Source organism: Symphalangus syndactylus, chromosome 9, assembly GCF_028878055.3.
Source record: "Symphalangus syndactylus isolate Jambi chromosome 9, NHGRI_mSymSyn1-v2.1_pri, whole genome shotgun sequence".
Taxonomy (NCBI): domain Eukaryota; kingdom Metazoa; phylum Chordata; class Mammalia; order Primates; family Hylobatidae; genus Symphalangus; species Symphalangus syndactylus.
The window spans coordinates 130,477,385-130,498,067 of record NC_072431.2 but is presented as its reverse complement, the minus strand read 5'-3'; the positions used below and the strand labels follow the sequence as shown (position 1 = coordinate 130,498,067).

General features: G+C 36.6%; 1 protein-coding gene and 1 long non-coding RNA gene across 14 annotated transcripts in view; one reads left to right on the top strand and one right to left on the bottom strand.

Annotated features, from left to right (window-relative positions):
- Positions 1-20,683, bottom strand: part of PTPRD (protein tyrosine phosphatase receptor type D) — a 2,314,079-nt gene that overhangs the window by 903,297 nt on the left and 1,390,099 nt on the right. The gene's annotated exons all lie outside the window — the stretch shown is intronic.
- LOC134731469 (uncharacterized) lies at positions 5,046-19,636 on the top strand. Its single transcript, XR_010113769.1, has 2 exons — positions 5,046-5,926; positions 18,896-19,636. It is a non-coding gene; the product is annotated as an uncharacterized lncRNA (long non-coding RNA).

Here is a 20,683-nt window from a genome sequence, read left to right as displayed (position 1 = left end):
TGTTCTAAACATGGTATTACTGAAGGGTTAGAATAGCAGGACTATTATCAAGTCATAAGGGAAAAGAATAGACACCTCTGAATAAATATATGGAAAATCTTAACATGAAAAGTGGTTTATTTGACTACAAACACTGACATCTTCAGAAAAGCTTTTTTCTTTTTTTGTAAGCAACATACAAAATTGCCAGAAACTGCCATACACATGTCAGGAGCAAGAAGAAAACTAAAATAAATGTTGGAAACAGGCAGCATTAAAAAACAATGCTGACTTAAGTACAAGGAAACAGGAAGTTAAGAAATATAAATAAACTCTTGTGTTTGCATTTTGGCGGCAAGGTCTTTCGTATTTTTCTCGATTGAAGAAAACTGCGGAATGCTTATTTAGACAACTAATATGTGGCAAAGGTGAGTGCAGCAAAATTTAAATCAATAATTCTGTTGATACAAGTTTATTTTGATCAGTCTTCCTAAGAACAATGTAAATGTTAACTAGTATTTCTTTAATAAGGCAATAGGATAGGATAGGACATATATGGGGAATAGAGTACCATATTATAGACTTGGTGATTAAAAAAACAACATTGATTTCCTATTACAGGGTTAGGATCAGGCTCAAACATCGAACTTTTCTCAGCCACTTAAGTTTTAAATATCTTACTGATAAAAATAATTAACAAATGTCTTATGATATTCACAATGCATTTAAAAGGTAAAAATAATGTTTTGTTGATTGCAAAATCTATACAAAATAATTCTTATTAATTTAAATAAACTGATTATTTTGGATGAGGGACTAATTTTGATGTGATAATCACAGCACAGTCATTAACTCATTTTAATGATAGTTGCCAAATGTTTACCACGCAGAAAGCCTAAAACTGGAAGCTGTGGAGCACAGCAAAAAGCCCGTAGTGAAGTGTGATCATTACCCTCAAGAAACATTTAGGAAATGGAACACTAATAACTATTTCTAAAAGAGCAGAGAGTGTTGAATACACTAATAAAGATGTATACAAACTTTTGGTGGCGTTCAGTGCAAGAAGTGCTTGTTTCAACCGGAAGATAAGAAAACGCTTGATGGAAAAGATGCCATGTGGATGGACTTTGGATAGTGTGTTGGGTAGCACATGCAGAGGTGGAGAACCTGACTGAGTTGAGTCCAGTGTGTGGAAAGCCTAGACAGTTTTTCAGCAGTGGTAACAATGATTAATGAATCTCTTCATTCTACTAAATGTTCACTCTATTATAACACAAATCTTATTGTCAGATCTATTGCACTCTTACCTTTCTACAGACTAACCCAAAGTCCCTACACAAGATGGTTAAAAATTTACTGAATACTTCCCTTTAATATCCTGATATATTTAAAACATTTTAATTTTCTTCTGTACATTTTTCTTATTAAGTAGGAGACATTAAAGCTGTCCCTAACAGCTGTTTTCCAGTATTCTACTATTGTTGGGTTGGAAATTTTTCATTTTCAAAATGTCCCAAAGAAAACTGTGACAAGTTATTAGATCCAGATGTTGAAGAGGCCACATTATATCAGATGCAAGCTTGATCAACAGTCTCCTAACCCTTCTATCAGGATCTTCTCTAGTTGGGGGATGGGGGGTGTAGTGGTACATCATTAGGTTGCCTTGAAACTTCTGTCTTGCGGTTGTGAATTAGCAGTATGAATGACATTTGTATTGAGAAAATATGTTCCTATCAAATGATCTTCTGAACTGCTGCACATATCACCTGAGGACATGCTCAGTTAGCACTGAACACAACAGCACACATGGGGACTCTATAGCCACTTTGCTCTTGATCTTTGAAGCTTGGCTTTCTTATTTCATTTACTTAAGAGTGCTTTTCTAAATGGTGGTTTAAGAGGTGGACCATTCTTTAGTCCACCTCTTAAATGTTGTTGTTTCTTCAGGTCACTGTCCTTAGACATGTTCTCTTCCAATGTCTGAATAGTCTCATACACTCCTTATACATCACCTTTGTTATCACCATTGATTCTCACATCACCTGTCTTTATCCCTTTCTTGAGCTCTAAACATCTATTCCCAGCTGCCTATTTGCCATGTCAATCTAGAAACAATATTTTAGATACAAGTTTAAACTTCAAAACAAATTCTGAAAAGTCACTCAGCTATTTGGGAGGCTGAGGCAGGAGAATCACTTGAACCTGGGAGGCAGAGGTTGCCGCGAGCCGAGATCGCACCATTATACTCCAGCCTGAGTGACAAGAGAGAGACTCCATCACACACAGACACACACACAGACACACACACACACACACACACACACACAATCAGATATACTTTTCCCCCTTTCATCTGAAATTTAGAAAGCCTAGGTGATGCAGTCAGGGCCACAAAACTGGCATATAGTAGAGCTTGGACTTTATTCCATTTTAAAACCTTACCCATTGAATCGCATGTTTTCATTATGCTTTACCACAAATCCCATAGGAATCTCAGTCTGTTTTTCACATCCTCATCTATCAATTCTCTCAAATTAGAAAATTTAAAATCACTTTTCCTCTCCCTCTGTAAGTCGTTAACTCAGTCCCTCAGGTATCATTTTAATCTTCTCTCAGTCCCACTGTTACAGTTCGGGTTCTTATTGCATCTTTTCTGGAAGCCATCCTACCACTTTTTCTGTTCCCAAGATTTTCCTCCCCTTGATCCATTCTCTCCATCTCTGCCACAGTCATATTTCCCAAAAAGTCCAAATTGGATTAGACGCAATTTTGATTTTCTTCTTTACGTGTTTCTGCAGTTTCTGATGTAGCAAGCGGGTATTTTACGGACTCAGACAAACAATACGTGCTTTATAGCAAAGAAAAAGGTCTTGGGAAATATGAAATTCTTATATAGAAAATGGCTATTTTAGGGAGGTGTTATAGAAAGGCTAATTTGGCAGTAGAGTATGAGAAGAATTGGAGAAAGAAAATCAAGCCATAGACTGGCTTTTTCTGCTCACTATACTCCTAAAATTTACAGTTTAGGTAAAGATAGGCACAATATATCTCTGATTTGGGTATCAGATTAAATTGGGAACACTGAGAATTTTGCTCTGAGTGATCCACTGCCTTTCTGGGTCAACTTAGACTAATACTGGCTGCATTACTGCTAAAATTAATGCTGTGCGCCAGGGAACAGATGTGAATTCATCATGTGAGTTCAAGAATAGGGACTTCTGATTTCTAATCTAGCCTGATACTCTCTTTAGCTTTGGGGAATTGAGTTGGTAAATCTGCTTTGCAGAAATGTAGTTAGTAAATATGCACAGCGCTTGTTTCATTAGCGAATATGTCTGATGCTTCCAGTGACTACATTTCTCACTGCAAACAGGTCTCTTTATATAAAGTTACTAAATTTTTTCCTTGGAGTTTTCTTACTTATCATCACAAAATCAAGTTCATAAATGAATGGATGATGTTAATCTACTATTAAGGAGCCCAAGTCAGCTAGTTTAATCCAGTCATGTTTGGATAAAGCCTAGCTCAGACACTTTACAGAGTTTCCTAGCCTCTAAGCATTACTGTGTTCTCAACTTTTAAAGGAACACTCACGAGTCTTTTGCTTCCAACTATAGAGTACTCTATATAACTTTGGCTTAATTTTGGAAGACTCACAGATGAAATGTTTACATTGTATTTACGTAAGATATTTAAAACAAATATTAAACCAGTCAATTCAATGATGGTTTTAAATTGATGGTCCTGTTAAATGCAACTGAAAAGAACATAAATAGTGAATAGATTTTGCTCTGTACAGCCTAGTAAAAATGGCTTTTGACATAGATTTACTGGAAATTGTGCTATTATATTGTATATTAAAAATGACCAAAAGAAACGTATCAGAACCATTTATAAATGTCTCAAATTATCACAAAACAATATGCAGAACTAAGAATTTCAGAGTTCATAAGATGACTTATTGTTCTTGGAGTTAGGATATACTTCCTCAAGTATCTGTGGCATTAAAGAAAAGGTGAAGCGTGTGACTATTGAAGAATGCAGATTAATTCATAGTAGCTTTGTGGATCTCTAGGGGTGGCAATTTAATCTAATGGGAATTTAATAACTATATTAAACACATTACTAATCTGACGCTTTGCTTACAGTAATTTAGAACCAGTGAAATAATAAATCACTTATTTTAAAAAAAATTCTTCTTGAATTTGAATCTTTTCTTAACTAAGAAACAGCAGGTAGGAAGAATCCTTGTTGTTTTCAAGTGAATTCCAATCAAGTTTTGTATTCGTGTTGAAACATTAAGTAAACACATTTAATTCAGACAACTTAAACCAGGGTCTTTTTTCTAATCATATAATACTGTAAATATGAACTAAGTACTTCACCAGTTCACAGTTAACTACACATTGGCTTCCACTTCATATTCTCGATGGGCATGGAGCATGATCATGTATATCTAATTATAAACATATGGTAATGCGTTGCTTAGGTTTCATGCTCAATTACTTCTAGATAATAATAATAATACAGACCCAAAAGAAACCATAAAACTATGCCAAAATTCAAAACATTTTCCCACAGAAACCTGAAAAACAAAGCATCATTAAGAGAGTCTTCTTTCTTTGCATTATCTAAAATGACATTGAGCAAAGTTTTCTTAGCACTAAGCATACACTTTATACCTTTTTTGTGGCTTTTAGTTTTTATTATTTTGCTTGTACTCAGATATCTCTGTCTGCTGTAATTGCCAAGTCAATACAGTACAATTATCTATTTATCCATTCTTTTACTCATTCACCCATTTATAAAAATATGTAGAATGCCTACTTTGTTCCAGGTACTGCCCTAGAAGATTGTACGTGCAGCAGTTAACTTAATAATGTCACCTCCTCATGGTTAGTCTCAGGTGGAAGCAAGACGCAGTAACACAATTAACAAATCATTATTTCAGTTTGTCATTAAGTGACTTGAAGGGGAGAGCATGATGCAGGGGGGTAGTGAGTGTGGCAGAGGGCGGGGTTATTTTATCTTGGGTTTTAAGAGAAGGCTTAAGTGACTTAATTGTTGCCACTACAAGCACAGAGAAGAAAATGAGGAAGTGAGTTAGGGAGATAATTGGGGGAAGAGTATTCTAGATAGCTTTTAGAGCATTTTAGAGGTTGGCAAATTAGAAGCCTTGCTCCTAGAACAAGAGGAGTTTGCTCAAAGAACAAGGTGACCAGTGTTGCTGGGGCTGAGTGAGTGATAGGGAAGGGAATGGAAGCTGAGGTCAGAGAAGTAATGATGGAGGGTGGTGGGAGATGACATACAGCTTTATAGACCATTCAAAAGACATTCAGTTTTACAAGAGGAGGAACACTGGAGGGTTGTGCGTAAAGGCATGACATGATGTAACATGTTTTTTAAAGAACACACTGGCAATTATGTGAAAACTATACTGGGGTGAGAGTTGGGGGAGGCAAGAGAAATCAGTTAGGAGGGTTGTGATGGATAATACTGAGTGTCAGCTTGGTTGGACTGAAGGATACAAAGTATTGTTCTTGGGTGTGTCTGTGAGGGTGTTGCCAAAAGAGATTAACGTGAGTCAGTGGACTAGGAGAGGCAGACTCACCCTCAATCTGGGTGGGCACCATCTAATCAGCTGCCAGCCAGTGTGGCTAGAATAAAGCAGACAAAAGAAGTTGGAAAGAGCAGACTTGCTGAGTCTTCCGGCCTTCATCTGTCTTTCGTGTTGGATACCTGCTGCCCTTGAACATCAGACTCCAAGTTCTTTAGCTTTTCGACCCTTGGACTTACACCAGTGACTTTCCACTGGCTCTTGGGCCTTGGGCCACAGACTGAGGGCTGCACTGTTGGCTTCCCTACTTTTGAGGTTTTGGGATTCAGACTGGCAACCTTTCTTCTCAGCTTGCAGACGGCCTACTGTGGGACTTCACGTTGTGATTGTGTGAGTCAATACTCCTTAATAAACCCCCTTTCTTATATACATCTGTCCTATTAGTGCTGTCCCTCTAGAGAACCCTGACTAATACACAGCTATTGTAATAATCCAGGTGGAAAATAATAGGGACTCAAATCAGAGTAGAAGTAATGGATTTGAGGAGAAGATTCTGGATTTATTTTGAAAGTAGAGCTAGTAAAAATTGCTGATGGAGCCCATGTGGTGACTGAAAAAACAAGAAGTCAAGTTTAACTATTAAGCTTTTTGGTCTGAAAAACCTAGAATGATGGACTTGCTGTAACTGAGTAGGGGGAATCTAGGAGAGAAGAGTTGGTTTGTGGCGAGAAAGCAGTAGTTTCATTTTGAACTTTTAAATATTAGATATTTAACAGACAACCACATGGAGACAGGGAGTAGATAGTTGGACATAGGAGCATTAAGTTACACACAGAAGTCGGGATGCAGATGTTACTTTGAGAGAAGTCAGTAATTGAACTGCCTTTCTCTAAAATACAAAGAGCTTCTAAAAATAGAAAAAAAAATCAATCATACGATAGACAAATTAGTTAGGGAAACAATTCAAAGAAAAAAAAGCCAAATAAAAATATAAACTAAAGCTATTAGACTGACAAAACCCCCAAAATCTGACAACATACAGCACTGGTTGAGTTTTGTAAAAATCAACTTTGTGGAGAAACATGCTCTGTCTTACATTGCTGGTAGGTATGAAAAATGGTGCAATTACTACAGAGGATAATTTGGCACCATCTAGCCAAATTAAATGTGCATTTACCCTTTGACCTAGAAATGCTAATTCCAGTAATGTATTGCAAAAATATGCTCCCAAAAATACTTAACAATATTTGCTCAAAGCTGTTAAATGTAAGACTATTTGTCATAGTAAAAGAGTTGAAACAACTCAAATTTCCATCAATGGGAGGTTGGTTGAATAAATTACGGTGCATCCATATAATAGAGAACCATGACTGCAAAAAGGAATGAGAAATATCTCTACATACTCCATGAGCAATCTTCATAGTATATCTTTTAGTGAAAAAGGAAAGGAAGAGACAAATACATAGTATGTCATTATTTTTCTAAGAAAAAAGGTGGTATGGCTATTCTTCGTATATATCTGCTTTTTTTTTTTTTTTTTTTTTTGAGACAGAGTTTCACTCTCTTTCCCAGTCTGGAGTGCAGTGGTGCCATCTCGGCTCACTGCAAGCTCCGCCTCCCGGGTTCATGCCATTCTCCTGCCTCAGCCTCCCAAGTAGCTGGGACTACAGGCGCCCACCACCACGCCCAGCTAAGTTTTTGTATTTTTAGTAGAGACGGGGTTTCACCATGTTAGCCAGGATAGTCTCGATCTCCTGACCTTGTGATATGCCCGCCTCGGCCTCCCAAAGTACTGGGATTACAGGCGTGAGCCACCATGCCCGGCCATCTGCTTATATTTTTTAAAAAAACACCTTGGAGGACAAACCATAAATCTGGTTTTTAAAAGTTGTTTCTAAAGAGAGGTGAGGGTATAGGATACAAAATAAATAAATGAAAGTTAAGACTTATCTTCACATTTTAATTCATATGGAGGGGATAAGATAAATATCTGATATGTTCCCTTTATTTGGTATTTTGCTTTGTAGAGTTTACTTTGTAACTATGTTAATATTTAAATATTTATCAAACTAAATTTAATAATCTTTAAAATTCTTCTCAAGAATAGAAAATAAGGGGAACATACCAAGCGTTTTTCCTATCTGTCTTAAATGAACCAATTAGTATTTAGGGATAGTTTCTCTATGTAGAAAGAAATAAAGAAGATATGATAAAATTGGAATATCATTAGTTTGTAGACACTAATGAATTAATGAATCTAAAAGTTAAGCATCAATGGTCTCAAACTACAAAGAAAAAAGAAATCCAGAGACAACATAACTCTTTTTTTTTTTTTTTTTTTTTTTCTGAGACAGAGTCTCGCTCTGTCGCCCAGGCTGGAGTACAGTGGCGCAATCTCAGCTCACTGCAAGCTCCGCTTCCCGGGTTCAACGTCATTCTCCTGCCTCAGCCTCCCGAGTAGCTGGGACCACAGGCGCCCGCCAACACGCCCGGCTAATCTTTTTGTGCTTTTAGTACAGACAGGGTTTCAGCGTGTTCGCCAGGATGGTCTCGATCTCCTGACCTCGTGATCCGCCCGCCTTGGCCTCCCAAAGTGCTGGGATTACAGGCTTGAGCCACCGCGACTGGCTGACAATATAACTCGAAAGAATATACTCCCACCAATGATGTAGTTTCAAGGGGGTAAAGAGATCTGAATCTTACTAAGCCTCTATTCCTAATTAGCAATTTGTAGAAAACAGAGAAGATAGAAATATATATTAAAAGACACTATTGTTAAGCAATGAACAAAATTCAGACTGTGGGTCAAACACCTGTGTTTCCTCAGTAAATAAATTGCAAAGAAAGAAAAATTAGAGGCAGAACCTAGAGATCAGAAGAGGGAAATATCAATCAGCCTCACTGTGTTGAGTTCATCTGGATTCAGATACAAGTAATTTGTTAAAGACATTATAAGGTAATTGAAAATTAGAGCGGCCGGGCGCGGTGGCTCACGCTTGTAATCCCAGCACTTTGGGAGGCCGAGGCGGGCAGATCACGAGGTCAGGAGATCGAGACCACGGTGAAACCCCGTCTCTACTAAAAATACAAAAAAATTAGCCGGGCGTGGTGGCGGGTGCCTGTAGTCCCAGCTACTCGGAGAGGCTGAGGCAGGAGAATGGCGTGAACCCGGGAGGCGGAGCTTGCAGTGAGCCAAGATCGCGCCACTGCACTCCAGCCTGGGCGGCAGAGTGAGACTCCATCTCAAAAAAAAAAAAAAAAAAAAAAAAAAAAGGAAATTAGAGATGGACCAGTATTTTTGGTGCATTAAAGAATTATTGTTAATTAATGTTGGGTGTATTAATTAATGGTATTGTGGCATATTTTTTACATCTTAGAGATATCTACTGAAATATTTGTGTATCAAATGATATGATGTCTGGAATTTGCTTCGAAATACTACTATTTTGTAGGGGATGGTTGAAAATGAGACAGGACTATAAATAAACCAGACTGTTCATGAGTTGATTATTGTTGAAGTGGGCGATGACCTTAGAAAGAATTCATTATACTATTCTGTTGATTTTTATAAGTGTTTAAAATTTTCAATAGACAACATTTAAAAATATACATCCTGTCTGAAATTTTACCCTACTTGCAATTAGTAAGTTAGCCTACCATGGTTTCATGGATGCTGACAGAAGATATGAAACTCCTGGGTCAGATACAAAGCACTTTATTACTCTCAGCAGAGCAAGCAGCATGAGCTTCAGCATATTTTCATTGGTTCCTCCTAAACTCAGATCCCATGGGGTGATGCAGAAGGGCCCAGATAGATGATTATCACTCAGTAGATTTGTGTCCTAAGCTAAGGGAGCACAAATCTTTTATAATGACCCTTTCCAACCTTTGCCCCAGCAGAAAATGTTTTCATTATTTTACTGAACAGTAAAATACCTGCCTTTGCTCCAGAGAAACAAACAATTTCTATCCTCCAAAGCTCCTCACAGCCTTGAAAAGTCTGGAAAAGACAGCCAGCATCTCTGCTCACTAGACGTGCAGAAATGCAAAAGATCTATAGAGAATTATCTCCACAAATAATGAATTGGCTGTAACTCTCCAAAACGAATCTGAAACTCAAGAATTGGGTATTAAAATATATACAACAGGTGAGTTTCATCCATATGTATAACAGTACTGAGAATCACTGTGTTTTCCACATTTGGTTTCAAAATTTAACTTTTCCATTCCAAAGATACTTTGGGATTTGAAAATTTCTTAATTTGCCATGAAACATTTAAATAATTTATTTTAATGCCTACTACTTTGTTTTCTTGTTTTCATCAAAAAACATTACTTTCGAACTTTACTATAAAGTTAGTTCTACTTTTCTCCTTCCTGGCTTATTTTGAATCATATTTAAAACATCTCTTACCATTTTTTTGCTTGAGAACACTTGCGAATGTTTCTGGAATTTATTTGGATTATTACTTTCATACAAATGACTTGCCACATGCCACATGCCACATACATGTGCCAGATGTTTGCCACATACAAATAAGTTGCCACATCCTAAATATCTCATTTTTCTTTGGCCAGGAAACAAAGGCAACTTTTTTTTTTCTCGTGAACTTACTAATTTTGCTCCTCGCACAAATGTATCTTTAGTTTCAATATGCACAAGTGGTTAATTTTGTTTCCTTTTTTTTTCTCTTCAATAGAAACCAGGCTTTTAAAAATCACTTCTCATAGGTTCTATTTTCCTATTCCTTAATTATTATTTTTATTTTTCTGAAATTTCTTATTTTTCTTCCTCTCTTTGGAAGTTGAGAATAAACATAAACATAATTCCTTAATAATGTTTGCTTAAATAGCATTAGTTTTTGTCCTTGCAAATATCAAGGCAATACATGTGTGTGAGTGTGTGTGTGTGTGTGTGTGTGTATGTTTGTGTTGGAGTACATTCTGGCATTTTTCTCCACAGTCATATGTAAGCCACACATACAGACCCATCTATGTCTCTTTTCATATTTACTTATAAAGGTCTGTATTGCCTGGTATTTAATCATACAGACTCTGAAGCTCAATTGTGTCAACTCAAACATAGCCTAGTTATTTATTGGCTCTGAGACCTCAGCCATATTACCTTTTTTAAAACCTCAGTATACTCATCTTTAAAATGAGAGTGATAATAGGTCTTGTGTCCTACGTTTCTCATTAGGAATATAGGAGTTAATGTATGTAAAGCAATTAGAAGAGTGTTGGGCAGATTTTTTAAGTATTGTATAAATATTAGATTTCATCACTGGTTTTCCTTCCTTCCTTCCTCTCCCCCAGCACGCACACACATTCACACACACACACACACACACACACACACACGAGCTAAGCTTTCTTCTCAATGACATTAAGAAGTTAAATTACAAGATCTTTCAGCTACAAAATATTTGACATATACCAAAGAGCCTTAACAATTAGATCCTTAATAAACAATTACATGTAACATGTTTAAGAGAATAACAATAACCATCAAATTTTTGGTATTGACTTTGTCAAAGGCCCTTTATTGTGCTTTGCACATATTATGTCATTTAATCTTCATAAATAGTCTAAGAAACCGGTACTATTTTTTTTTTTCATTTTGAAATTAAAGAACTTTATTTTCAGCCAGGCTGAGTAACTTAGCCCAGGTTACACAACTGTTTCAGTGTTGCAGCCAGCCAAGATTTGAAACCAGCTCTAGAAAATTTTAATATCTGCAGTCTTTTTAGTGATCTATGCTGTCTCCCCAAGTTTAATGAACATAAAATTTTAGAAGCAAACATTTTTTGTTTGTTGAATATACTCATCAATTCTGATTCTTTATAAGAACGATAGCATCAAAACTGGATTTTGCCTGGAAACAGAATAATTATTTTAGTGTTTTGTATGGGAAATACCCACCACTGAGAGGGATAAAGATGTTTGTAGTTTATGATATCCATCACTATTCATTGGTGGATTCTATGTTCTTAGGTAATGTTTTTCATTGTTTAAAATGTTCTATTAGCACATCTGAAAACAGATTTAAATTTGACAACAGCCTTAAATTATTGCCATAAGACTAAGGAAAATAACAATAATATCACTAATACACATCGAATGTCTCCTGCCACCCCTAGGCCTCTGTGATTTTTCCCTATGCTGAAACAGTTTTTTTAAGTGAGTTTTTAGCTTCTTCCAACTACTCTCTACACATTCCTGTTGTTGCCTCCTCACTATTTAGTCAGTCTGCTTATAACTTGTGATTTTAACGCTATTAATTGTATATTACTGCAAAAGCACTTTGGTCAAATCCGTTGAGCAACCAAGAAAATTAACGTGTTTTAACTGCTTGCTTACTGCATTTTAAAAATACCCTACACAGCCAGTCAATAGAAAGCTGGGAGAAAAACAGAAGAGAGAGCAAGAAACCCGGCATGTTGAGATAGAAGTATTTTGCACATACAGCCAAGGCCATTCACAGACTTAATGAGTATGTTTTGATTATCATTTAAGGAACTAATGCAGATATGGGTTATTGGACTCAAGATGATTCCTACTGAGAGAACAGTTGGTGTGTCACTCTTGTGTGACGCATTTCAACCATTACATAGTTTCTACTTTGCAATGTGTGAGGTGAAAAAAACAAGGGATTAGGAGGTAGATCTGGGTTTCCTTCTACAGTATGTGACTTGAGGTCATTTGACCTCCTGTGACTTTGGTTTATCGCTGTAACTTATGGAATTAGCCTAGAGTTCCATAAGATTCTATAGATTCTAACTCCCATAACTGTGACCTGTTTTTTTTGGGTCAGGTTAAAAGTAATATGGTGATTAAAATTTTAATTATAACACGATTACTTATTAAATGAAGTTGAAACAATGCACATCAAATCCCAAAATAGGCTCTTACGTGAAAGTTCTAACTCATAGCTTCTCAAGGTGCTTTTATATACTACTATATTCAGTGGTTTCAGATTCTGTTTCAAGATCTTGTTACAAAGAACTGACTTTACATCACTTTAGCTGAACTCATTAACTGAGAGGCGTAAATACTTTAAAGTATCATTAAGTTAGAAGAGTTGGGACTATAGGGGGCTTTGAGAAGCCTTGTGGTTTGGGGACAACAGGAAAGATTTTTTCCATTTGATGCGTAGACATCAACGAAAGTTTACACAAATCACAGTGTTACTCTGTTATTTGTGCACAGTTATGGGTATGTGAAAGTATTCTTTGCTAAATGCAATACATTTTAATTAAATAAAATCATTTCATTTAAAAACGCACTTGAAAAATCAAATGCCCTGTTTTCCTCTTTGTTTGTGTTTTTGATAATAGGCAACCATTGGTTAGGTCCACCTCATTTGAGAATCGGTTATATTTATTACAGCTTTATAAAGGTATAAATTTTAGTCAGTTTGTATTCAAATATACAGACACATTATGCAAAAGGCACAGTTAGCATCAAACAGTGGCCCTGAATAATAAGTTCACATTCACATGAGACACTTTCATGTGAGATGAAAGTGAGGTGCTAAAGGACACTAAAGAAGAGCTGATTATTCATCCCTTCACAGCATTCCTTTTGATTAAAATATTTATCTATCATCTCTCTCTGACAATAAACAAGCAGGAAAAATGCAGCCGATTCTGAGGGTCTCCTTTTCCCTTGTTCGGCTTTGTTTTTTGTGCAGTTTTTCTTGTTTGTACTTTTATTTGCTCACTTTTCTAGAATATCTTCATCTTTTTTGTCTTACTGGGTATGATAATAAGAATGATAGCAAATATTTGGTGGAACAATAGATAAATGTAAACATGTTCCAGTGCTTAACATCCATCCTCCAACACCCAAACAAGATAGTAACCATGGAAGAATTCTCATTCCCAAACCAACAGAGAGTTGCCTACCCCCTACTAACTAATGAGAAGTGCAAGGTATCTGGGATATTTGTTGATGGACATCAGGCCCGCTCCAGCTGTCAAAAACACAGCTGTTCAGTTTCCCTCTGAGTGATCAGCGCTCCAGATGCCCTCCAGCTAGTGTGTTCCCCGATAAGGTCCAGTGGAAAGCTGCAAAAGAGCTGAACACTTGGCTTCTAATAGCAAATGCAAAAACAAATTTCACAACAAATTGCATTTTCAGCATTGCCTGATGCCATACGATTAAACAGGCTGAATTTGTTTCAGTGCACTAACTTGGAAGACATCATGATGGAACAGTTTCTCTTGGTGACTGTTAAATGTTAAAGCAGTTAAGGGAGGAGGATTTTTTTTTTTTTTTTAACTTCTACTACAAAGCAGGGGGTGGGAGAGGGAAAGCTGATCAAACTTATTAGAGCTTCTCAATGAGGAGAAAGCAAATAAGGCCATTTAGTGTCTTTACCAGGGTAAAACTGACAATGAGACCTCTCTGTGACTTTTTTGTACACATTTGTTTTTTTAAACTTTTAGAGAAGATAAAAACGCCAATATTTTTATCAAGCCCTTCTAATGTTCTTCAAAGTTTTTGCAAAGACATATTATAAAAATAATATTCATACATACATTTACATAGTGCCTACTGTGTGGTTGGCACTATATAAATATATTAACTCATGCGGTTGTCTCAGCAAGCCTGTGTGATATGTACTAACAGTATTACTTTTAACAGATGAAGGAATTAAAGCCCAGAGATGTTAAGCAACGGAATCAAGATAACACAGTTGTAAAATGGAAGAACTAGTATTTGAACTAGTCCTTCTGGGTTCAGAGTCTATGCGATTAATCATGACATTCTGCTGCCTCCTGAACACACACTACTTATATATTTGTTCAAATGCAGTGCTACTCTTTGGCCTACTTTCCTGGAACAATAGTTTCAGTGCAGGATCAGTTTGATGATTCACTTGTGTGTTAACAAGTTCAAACTACAACCTAGCAAAATTGGTCCATGTGTATTTGTGAAGAAAGTTCCTTTAAAAGTCATCTGCTGGTGGGAAATGTTTAAAGCCTGCTTTCGTGTGTCTCTTAATTGACTCAGTTGCAGAAGTCACGCCTGAGAGTAGTTTAACCCAGGTTATGCAATGGAGCAGTTACATACTTGTACTTGTTCACCGGGGAAGTTATGGAGCTACAAGAGAACTGGATTTGCCACTCAGCCACTCACTGAAAATTTCTCCCCTGAGTTCTGGAGAGAAAATAAAAATACCCTGCCTACCACACAGAATTGCTATAAAAATCAAATGTGATAACTTATATGAAAATATATTACAAAATATAAGGATTACAATGGGTGGAAATTTCCACTGCTCCATGGGCTAAGCAGAATGGGGGGAGAAAAGGGAAAGACTGGGGCCTCTGTTTGGGCAGGAATTTCCCCTACTGCTGCAGGAACTGGGCACCAGATTGTGGAGCTGAGGCACAGTGAGGTGGAGTCGGGATGAAGGGAGCAGCTTCTCGAGGGGCTGCACAACCCAGGAGGTTAACCTAATACAACCAGGTTAAACCTTGCTTTACAAGTAACACATGTAGCTGCTCATGACTTTCTTCATTCCATCGTTCATTGATTTATTGATTCACTGTGGAATCATTCATAAAATCCTCTACGTATCAAGAATTGTGCTAGGGAGTCAGAATACCACAACAGTAAAATAGTACAGTATTTACCCTGACGGAGTCAACAGTCTGGTGGAGGAGACAGATTAGTAAATGGACAAGTACTGTACACTCTGCTAGATGAGGGGCAAGAAATACCATAAGCCATTCTGTGACACCTTCTCCTCTGTGTTGAGTGTCACCTGTATAAATATTGGCAGTACTTGCTGTGTGGTTCAGAACACACAATCTGGTGTCAGCCTGCCTGATTAGAATTTTGATTCCATTCCTTACTAGCTACGTGACACTGGGATAGTTACCAACCTTCTAAGTCTCAGTTTAGTCACCTTTTAAATGGGGGATTATAATAGGGACTACCTCACAGAGCTGTAAAAATTGCATATGCTTTTGTATGTACCTTGACATACATTTTACTCAGTACTGTACAATGCCTGGAATATAGACACAACAAATGTTACCTATTAAAATAAGGATGCCAATGCTAGATAGTCACCAGCTCCCAAATCCTAGCCACTTACCTCTCTCTACCTCAGTTTTCTCCTCTATGATATGGAGCTAATTATACTACTTGCTTTGCAGGGTTACAGAAAAGAAATGGGATAAAATATGTAATCCTGAACCTAGGAATTTTAAACTTCAAATCCTATGTTGAGCCACCCTTCTACATGCCCTTTCTTTTTACTCCTCTCTCTCCAGCCTCAAAGACTAAGCCTGATTAACTACACAGCCGTCATCTTCCAGGTTCAGAGCGACGTTAGAATGAAAGCTCAACGCAGCTGAGAATAATAAAAACAGGACTGGGAGAAGTTAAAGAGTAAAGCTGGAAATTGTAGGTGTTCTTATAAGTCTTCAGCTTGGGTCTAGAAAGAACAAGCTTGGTATCATTCCTCTGTTTTGGGCCTTATCTTTCTTTTTCTTCTGATTTTTATTTTAGAATGAAACAACCCTCTCCTCTTTATTGAAATAATATTAGGGTTATTATAGACATTGATATAATGAAATACTTCTTTGTAAAATCTGTAACTGTGTTAATATAAAAATAAGTAACCTTAAAATAATTTAAAATGGAACAATTAAATGACTTTTGGTTACCACCATTTATTGTTTTTTCTTCTGAATTATTTCTATTTTTTTTCTATTATTTCCCACATTGGGTTCCAGAGGGCATTAGTTCTGTGGGATTTTAAAGAGTAGAGGACAAAAAAATTCTAAGAACCAATATGTTTAAGAAATGCCAGTGTTAACATTTTTTTTAATCGTTAAGACTAGTCAGACAACTTATATGCAAATGAAACTAAGGGTCCCTTTAGCCAAAGAGATTCCAATGGGAGGCTGTAGGGCTGGCAGTTTAAAGGCCACTTGTTCCCTTTGCAACTCTGTCTCTTCCTAATGTTGGGGATCCTGGATAGGCAAGATGTTTCTCATCTGTAAAATGTGGATGATAATAGAACCTACTTTATAAGGGTCTTGTATAAGAATTAAATGAGTATTTGTAGGGTACTTAAGAAGCCTACTTGACACCTCATAAGTCTTTTATACGGGCTACAAATACATAAAACACGATTCAATATTTCCCAGAGTTGTTACTTTACCAAATCTCTTTTTAAGGCACATCAGTTTGAACTAGTGTTCCTTGGAATAAACCTGGGTAACACTCAAATTCATTATGTCCTCTTCTTTGACACAACAATTACCTTAGCACAACCAGCAACCTCTCATCTGGGAGTATATTGGCTACCTCGGATCTTTTATCCATTCAGGACTCCATCTACACAGCTATCTTCCTAAGACACAAACTTGAGCGTATTATTCCCTTCCTTAAAAAGTTTCTCTGGTTTCTAAGGGCCTGCCAGAATAAAGTCCAAACTTCCTTTTTATACTGAAGGCTTTTCAAAACTTAGCCCCAGCCAGTCTTGACATAACCTTCCTTGGAGCCATTTCTACTCTTTAAAACCTCATCTCTACCAAAAGCACACCCAGCATTCCAAATTCCTCTTTGCCTTTGTCCAGTATTGTCTTGTCCATATGTTTTCTGATAAAGTATTTCAGAAGCGGCTTCCTTTTTGAAGCCTTCTTGGTCCCCTGCTCTCTTACATAATTAATACATAAATTTATTTTTATCTGTGGCGTGCAATAGTTTTTTCTTCATGTTGCTAACAAAGCATGTGTTCCATTGTATGACAGTTATGCCGTTTATGTTCGCTCTGTTCGTTTCTGAGCCCTCTGGGGTCAGAAAATAGAACATATAACTACCTGTTTAAGGAACACCTGATCTTCAGAACACAGCAGCAAATTAATTAATGTTGCATTGGACTGAATAAAGAAAATAAAGCATCTTTGGGAATTGCTTCTTTCATTTTCTAATCATATTGGCCATCCTCAGTATTCTCCTCATAATGTCAAACTTCTGTCTCGTTTTGGTTTCAATTTTTTCTCTTTATTTTTTTCTAATCAAGTCTGTGCAACTCATAGATCCGGATTAGATAGGCCTTGACTGTTGCTTGATGCTCACTTTACCTTCTTTTTCCCTGTCACACTTCATTTTTAAAAGACATTTCAATGTTAAAACAAGACTAGTGGCCATTAGATGAAAATCTTACGGTGTTTAATCCTGCACCTCTCTTTCTCAGTAACATAAAAGATTTCAGTCTCATTCTGACAAGAAAAATAAAATGAAATGCCTTTCCAATATAAATAGGTCTGACAATTTTAGGTACAGAAAGGACACTGGTGTTTTTACTCCTCTGTGGAAGGCTTCTAAGTGAGATAAATGAAAGCTAAGTCCTTTGGTAACATATATAATAGGACAGGTAAGACTGGTGAGCACTGTAACTAAATCTGGGACTGTAATATATATAATGGGACAGGTAAGACTGGTGAGCACTGTAACTAAATCCGGGACTTTTGTGTGTGGTAGTGTTATCAGCATTATTCTTCTAGTATGAGAATACAAGCAAAGAGCAGCATTCTCCACTGTCATGAATGCCCAGTCCTCACAGCTGACGAGGTAAAAAACACAACCAGACAATCACACCCCACATTCTACAGAGGCAACACTGCCTGCGGCATTCTCTTGGTATTCCTTAAATATAAGAAGCCAAATAGACCTTTTAGCTATGTCTCATTTGTGTAGTCCAGCTGTTAAGTAGCAAAATGAAAAGCATAAGTATCAATGAATATACTACAAGGAAAGGAAGGGGTACTTTGGTACACAATTTTTCCACTAAACAACATCTCTTTTCACTTCGTGTGTGACAATTAAAATATATTACATTATTACATATGCATAAGCTTATGTGAAAATCATTTTTAGATTTCAATGTACAGATATTTAAATATTGGAAAAATAGAATTGTTAAAATTTTCTGGACTGATATGAGGCATTGACAAACTTTTACAGATTTAAAAACACTGTCCACAAAGATTTTTAGAAATACAACATCTCTAGATGTACAGCTTGACATAATACAACTGATTTTGTTTTCAGAGACTACTCTAGTTAAAAAAATAGGATTATATTTCAGGGATTGTTTTGCTCAAAATATCAAATTTCACAGATGATTTATTCCATAATGATAATGCATCTTCTGTGCTTATTAAATTAAAAAAAAATTATAGCCAGGAATCTAATACCAAAGACAAGTCCTTAAACATTTGGCTGAAAGCCAAATTCCTTAAAGTTTAAAACAGCTGCTCAGTTTGTATTTAAAGTCATAGAGATACATTTTAAATTCTTTCCCAATAATATATACTTTTTTCACTACAGAATAACCCTGTTTACATTGAAACACACAATCAAGCAAAGGAAAACTCTTTGAATGTATCAAGAGCAATACCTGCAGCAACACCAAACTTGAATTCTCTGGTGGGAGGATTAGACATTAAGCACAAGTAAAGCTTTGGAAACATTTCTGTGGAGTGAAGGCAGAAGGTGGATCAGAATTCTAACCTCCACCCCGAGAGACACAACAGTTCTACACATGGCGGAGACTCAAAATCTGGCAGCTGCATGTTCCCAGTTTTGCAGTTCTCGCAGGAAATGGGCATCTGCCCCAATTTCAGCAAAAGATTGGGACCATGGTAAAGGGAAGCTTTTTGTTCTTCATTAGCTCAATACAATTTGCATTCTGTAGTTTTTTCATCCATTTGATACGGACTTTTCACAGTGATATAAAAACTCATATTGAAATAAACGGTATCATAAAATACTCTTGAAAAGCTTAGAATCTGAATGACTTAACTGTAAGAGTTTACTTAGAGAAAAATGAAAGAAAATGCTGTGCACCTTTTCCTTTAGGTAACTCAAAGTCAATATTTGGATGAAAATAAATCATTGAAGGACTACCTAAGCTCATGCCTATGACATTTTTAGAGTATTATAATAAATGGACACATTCAAATAATCATTGTACATGTTACCAAAAGCACTATATTTTAGTGCTCTGCCTATGGGGTAGCCATTCTTTACTTTCTTAATAAACTTGCTTTTGATTTTTTTTTAAAAAAAGCACTGTCTAGAAGGCTTCATATTGCAAAATGACAAGTTTTTTTGAGTTTAGAGGCAGAAAACATTACGGACAAATCTTACCAAATGGAGGCCGATACAGTAACTAATTCAGCCCAAACATGTTTGGTCTTGATAAACTTGTTTTAATTTGCCTCCTTTGTGCATTGGGGATATATTCTTTGTAAAGCTGTTTCTGAAACTTTCTAAAAATAGGTGGATTTTAAAAAGCAAGGGGATGCTCCATGATATAATAGCACATCTTTCCTTAATGCAAATGAAGTGCTTTCAATAGACATTAGTATCCATTCATTTGCATTTTGGGGGGTTGAATTCAAATATTGATGTATTTAGTGTTCCTAGGGCACAGTCAACTACATTTGACATATACTGTAAAATATAATTTGACTATATGTAGGAATGTGGGTAACTTAAGCAAACTTCTATTTCACAAAATCAGTTTGTCCCCATTGCCATTTTGTATTTTTATAATTCATAAGATAATCCTTATAGTCATGCAATATAATAGATCCCTCCAGCTTTTCCTGAAGAGGTACTACAATTTATTTCGCTGACACTTGCAGGTTGATAACATGGTGTATGTGTAGGAAAGTAGGGGGAGGCTAACTGATTGGCAGCAGCCAGGATGCCCACCTCCATATTCTGAGAGGTGAAAGAACCATGACAACTGCCTTCAGTTCTGTCCCTCTCCCTGGTCGAAATATGGGGTGTGAAGACATGGCAGAGGCTGAGGCTATGAAATCAACCAAGTACAACTTTTCAACTATCAGCCTGGAATTTCTACTCTAAGGCTTTAAGAGATTGCCTCAGCAATTTGCTTTGTTAACAGGAATAATGTAGTAACCAAGGAAAATTAAATGCATTCATTGGCAAAGTGAGAAAGGCATCATCTTTCTTGCTCAACCAATCAATGATGATGCAGGACAGGATCAGGATAGAATTTGGAGCAACAGCTGAAAACTTGCTTCTGGTTACACTGGCTTCCTAATTTGGTTAACTTTACTTCCTCAGGGAAAATATGAGAGGAAA